The sequence below is a fragment of the Mastigoproctus giganteus genome, chromosome 7 (genome assembly GCF_048544385.1).
Source record: "Mastigoproctus giganteus isolate SK-2022 chromosome 7, ASM4854438v1, whole genome shotgun sequence".
In the NCBI taxonomy this organism is placed as follows: Eukaryota; Metazoa; Arthropoda; class Arachnida; order Uropygi; family Thelyphonidae; genus Mastigoproctus; species Mastigoproctus giganteus.
This window is the reverse complement of record NC_143581.1, coordinates 46359477-46365506: the sequence shown is the minus strand read 5'-3', so window position 1 is coordinate 46365506 and position 6030 is coordinate 46359477.

Here is a 6030-nt window from a genome sequence, read left to right as displayed (position 1 = left end):
GTTATGGCCATGTTATACTTATAACCATTTAAGAAACATTTTTGTTCTCCCTGCTGCGTTGGTGCCTAGGTACGTCACATCCAGTGTACCCCCCCCCCCTTGTGCGACCCTTCGTGTAACCGGTAGCAAGTGATATACAGGGTGTTTCAAAAATGATGGTCAATAATTTAAAGGTTAAAAGTACAAACTAAAATAAGCAAAAAAGCCCAGTGAATATCGGGCTGCAAATGAACCGTTTTCGAGATAACGCGCATTTTCTGTTAAGATCCGCCACTGAACTATGGGAGCACTATTTAGCAAAAAGCTGTGAATCCTTCTTTGCTAAGGGTGGTTTTATTAAACATAAGATAATACATTTTTAATTTTTGGTTTCAACACCACAGGTGTTTTACAAATGTTACATGTTACAGGATGTTCTTTCTAACACCCTTTCTTCAACATCAGGTGTTATGCTTCTGGGCCTATCTGCTCGTACTCCATGTGCGAAGCGCCCATGTTGCCTAAGGTCTTTTCTGTTTATACTCCGGGACGACCAAACGGTCAGAGGAGTTCACAAGATAGACAGAATACAAGAAACAGCGCCGTATTCAGCAGTCACGGGCTTGAACCCCGGTCACTCAAGGCACGTGTACTTATGCACCCGCGCGCCTGACCACTAGGCTATGGCGGCACATTCCCTAAGGTCTTTAATTATTAATTATTATTATTATTTTAGGGTTACCCGTAATTAAATACATTAACCTGTATTTGTGTCTGTAAATTGCGTATGTTCTATGGTTGATTTGTCTGTTTTGCTGGACGAAAAAACCCCAGTTACTGGGGAAAAAAACCTTGCTATCTACGCCTGAGACCAACTAACTCAGCCACGGAGTGAAAAAAGCACATTAAAGTTCCTCGCGCCATCGACGGGATTCGAACCCAGGCCTTTTCCACCCGGTGTGGGGAGGACGGTGACGATACCACTGTGCTACCGCGCAGACTCCCTAAGGTCTTTTTTTATTTTTATTATTTTTTTTTATTTATTAACACACAACTGTATATACATTCTCAAGTTATCTTCATCAATTTACATACAATATTAATCAATTTATATACAATATTTATATACAGATTTATATACATGCTCTTATATATACTGTAGTCTTTCTGTACATTGATTGTGTGTGTCCTGATATGAAGGGTGGCTCCTAGACACAAGCCCATCTCCACCTTTCACTCCTGAGAAAGCTCAGAACGTCTGCAAGACAGGCCTGAAAAAAAGAGCATTATGTCAGGCCATTTCGCCACCAGGGATTAACTAACACCTGGATCCACCATTCTCTATGTGTGCTGTAATGCACAAATCCTGCACCTACCGGAAGTAGTGCTATACTGGTAGGTGCCAGCAATCCCGCCCCCAAGGCTGCCCAAACTTGGAGGCCAGCGAAAAAATAAAAATAAATAAAAATAAAAATAAAATAAAAAATAAAAATAAAACTTTTCCAACTAAGAACAATGTACACTTGTTGAAAAAAAAAAAAAAAAAGCAACATTATACGATTATTTACATGCAAATAGCAAATACATACACTTACATTAACTTAACACTTAGAAACATTAACATTAACATTATCTCCACTTTAGAGTCCATCCACAAATGCAAGCCTGAATTGGGTGTCCAGGAGCAGAAGATCATCTCGCTGTAGACAAGAAACATCCTATAAAGATGACATTACACGAAGTGTTCTGTCGTCAAATGTGCAGCACTTCCCTTAATTGGTATCCTGCAATAGATTTCTTAGCTCCTGTCTTCTTTTAAAAACTTTGGCCGAGAATTCCTGAAGCAAAGCAAAGATGTCCCACCTCTGAACCAAGAGAGGTAAATTATTCTCCGTGAGGTTTGGCAACCTATTTAGTAATTCCTGCCTGTCTGAAGTATACAGTCCGCATTCAAGGATGACATGTCTCCAAGATTCCACCTCACCGCACGAACAGTAGGGGTCAGGTTCTAATCCTCTTTCAAATAGTTTGGCCCTTAAGCCATGTCCAGTGATTAAGTAACTCGTTGTCATGGTGGGAGCAAACCAAGACGACACCCTCCTGTCCATTACAAAGCTTACGGCTGGAATGAAGCCTCTTGTAATGGTTCCATACTCACTCAAATCCCAACGTTGCTGCCAGCAATTCACAAGCTCGCCCCAAATTCTACGTTTTTCCTCCTTTATGTTGTTATTTGGATTAGAGGTGATATTCAATATTTGTAACGCCCTTCCCTTCTTTAAGTTATATACAATACCTAGGAAAATAATGTGTAAATCCAAGGGGATGGTACCTGCAATAACCTGTAAGGCATTTGTCGACACTGTCCTTGGAGCGCGTATAACTGTAAGCAACATTGTACGTTGCAGGGACAGAAGCTTGGCTTTAGTTGTAACCTTGGTAGCAGCCGCAAACCAAATACCAGCACCATAATCTACAATGGGAAGAAATATCGTCTTGTAGTACAATACCAGAGTTTTTTTGGATAAACCCCATTCCTTGCGGGAAATTCTAACAACTGCAGCTACGAACTTTTTGATTTTTTCATTGATTTTAGTGACATGTACATGAAACCTGAGACGATCATCTAAAGTTAAACCCAGATATTTGGTGTTCTGTACATATGGAATTTGAGTACCATATAGGGTTACCTTTGGCGGCCTTACATAATCGAAGTGGTGTTTAAACACCATGAAATTGGTCTTGGTGACAGAAATCTTTAGTTTATTCAAACCCGCCCATGCCACTAAATTATTCAAAACTGACTGAATTTTTTGTTCGAGAATTTGTCTTGATCCTCCCTGCACCGCCACCACCAAGTCATCTGCATATGCAACTTTAATGAACTCATCGCTATCCTTCGTGAGCCACTGGTCTAGCACTGCATTCCAAAAGAGAGGTCCCAAGACTGAACCTTGAGGGCATCCTCTTGAAACGGTAGTCGTGTATGATAAATGCTTTGCACATACTCTAACTTGTCGATCCTTAAAGTAAGATCTGAGGACTCTGAACAGGTAGTCATCACACTTTGCCAGTTGCCGTGACCTGAGAGCACTCTCCCACCAAAGGGAATCGAAAGCGCCCTCAAAGTCAATAAAAACAGCAAGAACATATTTGCTGTTTGCCTCCTGAATGTAAGTCAGCAGGGTTGAGATTGCGTCCTCAGTGGAACGTCCTTTTTTGAATCCAAACTGGCAATCAGAGGAGAGATTATGTTCTGTAAATAATTTAAAAATCCTTGGGGCAATCATCCTTTCAAATAATTTGCCAAGATTTGCCAATAAAGAGATTGGCCTGTATGCTCTGGGGTTTGTTTTTGGCTTTCCCGGTTTATGCAAGATTTTTAAGAGCGCAAGCTTCCATTCGAGAGGGAAAAGCCCTTCTAGCAGGCATTTATTAAATAAGTTTAATAAAATCTCAGGGAAGAATTCATAAAATTTTCCAATTACTTGATTCTCAATGAGGTCAATGCCAGGACATTTTTTATGGTTCAATTTAGCTACTGCAGCACCTAGCTCAAGCATATTAAAAATGGCAGTTTCGGTTGTCCCCTTATATTCACGATTAATGCGTCTAATTTCCGCTTGATCAGGGCTGTCCATAAACGGCAAATCTTCCGGAAATAGGCTACTCACTATCCCTTCGACTGTAGATTCCCAGTCCGAAGTTTCTTGATTCTCTCTAATTATCGTGTTGTAAATTTCACCACACAAAAGTTTATTTCTTGAAAGCTTATAGATTATACCCCAAGGGTCAGCATTTCCTGTTTCCTTCACCAGACATTGCCAACAATTTTGCCTGCTATCAGCAATTGCTTTATGGTACCTCTTCCTCAAGTCTCTGTAATCATTTTTCAAAGCCTGAGTGTCTGCGTCCGATAGATGCCTATTCCTTTGGTATGCTTTTCGTGCTTGTTGAGTTTGTTGTCTCAATTCAGCTAGTGTCGAAGACCACCATGGGACAGAAGTTCTTCCTGTCTGTTTTCTTTTCGTCGAGTAGGCCATCGCTTGATATAAATGATATTGAACCAGAAAAACATATTCTTTTGCTGTTAAGGTGTTAATGATTACTTTGTTATCTCCATTAAAAATTGTATTCAGATATTCACGAAACTTGGTCCAGTTCACCCTGTCCATCCGAAAACGCCTTAAATCCCTTATTGTTATATTCACTTGCCTATCCTCCGGTAAAATCGAGAAGGTGATTGCTCGATGGTCACTATTAATTAGATACGGATTGACGTCCCAATTTTGCACCCTATCCACCAGATTAATGGAGGTTAAAGTAGCATCTATATTAGATTCACCATTTGTCGTCGAGAATGTATATGGTTTATTTGGCAAGTTCTTTACACAGAGATTATGATCCAAGATCAGATCAACCAACTGCTCGCCTCGAGCATCAGAAAAGCCGCTGTTCCAAAGTGTAGACTTAGCGTTGAAATCTGCTGTAATTAGTAAGTTTTTAGCTGAAAATCTGCTACATACCCTGTCAAGTCTGTGTAAGGCTGGCTGAATATCTTCTGAGGGAGGAAAATACTGGGAAACCAGATAAAACGACTGGTCCCTGGAGGAAACCAGGAAGGTCTTGATGTACCCTAGTGAATGTGTGCCTGTTGGGCTGCCTTCGACAGGGAAATACGTCTTTGTACAAACGTGCAGCCTCGAGTGCGCCGCCGTTGGCTTTACCATACATGAAGTACATGTCCACACACTCTTCGTTGCTGTACCCTCTTTCCATGTTCACTATTGTGAGATCCAATTAATTATTCTATCGCTAGAATCGTATCTTGGGAATCTTTAGGATAAAATTATAAAACTCTATTCATTTGAAATCCACAGTTTAATACAATAAGGGAGGAGAAACTTATTTTTCAGGGAGAGAGTGTGTGTGTACTGATTGCGCAATCTCTCACCCTAGATCTCTGTCGTGGGCCTCTCACCAACATAGCGGAAGGAGAGGAGAGTGCCTCAGTTCTCACGCCCACAGGGGCACTAAAAAGGGTTTTATCGCTACAGTAGAGACGGGAAATCCAGATGTTTTCGCGGGACGATTACCAAAGATGGCAGTGTCACTGTAAAAATGGGCATTCTTGGATGACTTTGTCTCTGTGACGTACAACTAGATAATGTTAGTATATAAAGGGTTCCGAGTGGCACCGAAGGGGGGGGGGACAGAGTTGAACGTCTCGTCGTCGTCGAACGTCGAGGGTCTTGGCGATGTGAGGGGAAAGTTCGCAGTCGGTATCGTTCGAGTGGGTTGCGGTAGCTGAAGCCTTAGGAAAGATCGAGGGACTAAAGCCAAGGAATCAAGGCTCAGAGAGGACCACACTCTAGTTTCCACCAGAGGGAAGGAGGTCTCATAACCTGCTCTGGAGCAAGTGATTGAACCGGTAAGCAAACTATTCCATTTGTGTGAATGAAAATGTCAAAAACAACATTAACAGATACAAATTCATGCTTCCTTCCTATCTATTTGAACTTCTTGTTAATTTGAGAATGTGTAGAATGGCTACAATGCTCTTAGAGTACCTGAGAGATTACCCTAGTAAACTGAACATCCAAAGGAGCCAAAACAATCAAACGTGGACCAATGCTAGTCCTTTAATTATGATGAGAATATGTGGTGAGAGATGACGAACTCCTAATAATATGACCACTCTATATTTTCCTTTTTAACCAAGGGATGCAAAGGTGCTTGTGAACATTATGGTTATTCAGCCCAGAGCAATATAGTAAAACAAAGTTAATGAACGAATAGTTTCAGAACTCCACGAAGAGTTAACCGTATGATTTGATAACTTTAATCAAATCCTTGATAATCGTAATACCATTATTTTGAGCTTTGATTGGGAATCATTGTATGTTTTACTTTTACAGAAATAACTAGATGGAGTGCAAGTCTGCATACATGTTTTCTTTTGTTATAATAAAAGTTGTTATGTGTTACATCATGTCTCGTTCTCTCTGCCCATATTCTAATACAAGTACGAACCAGTAAAGGGTTAAAAGC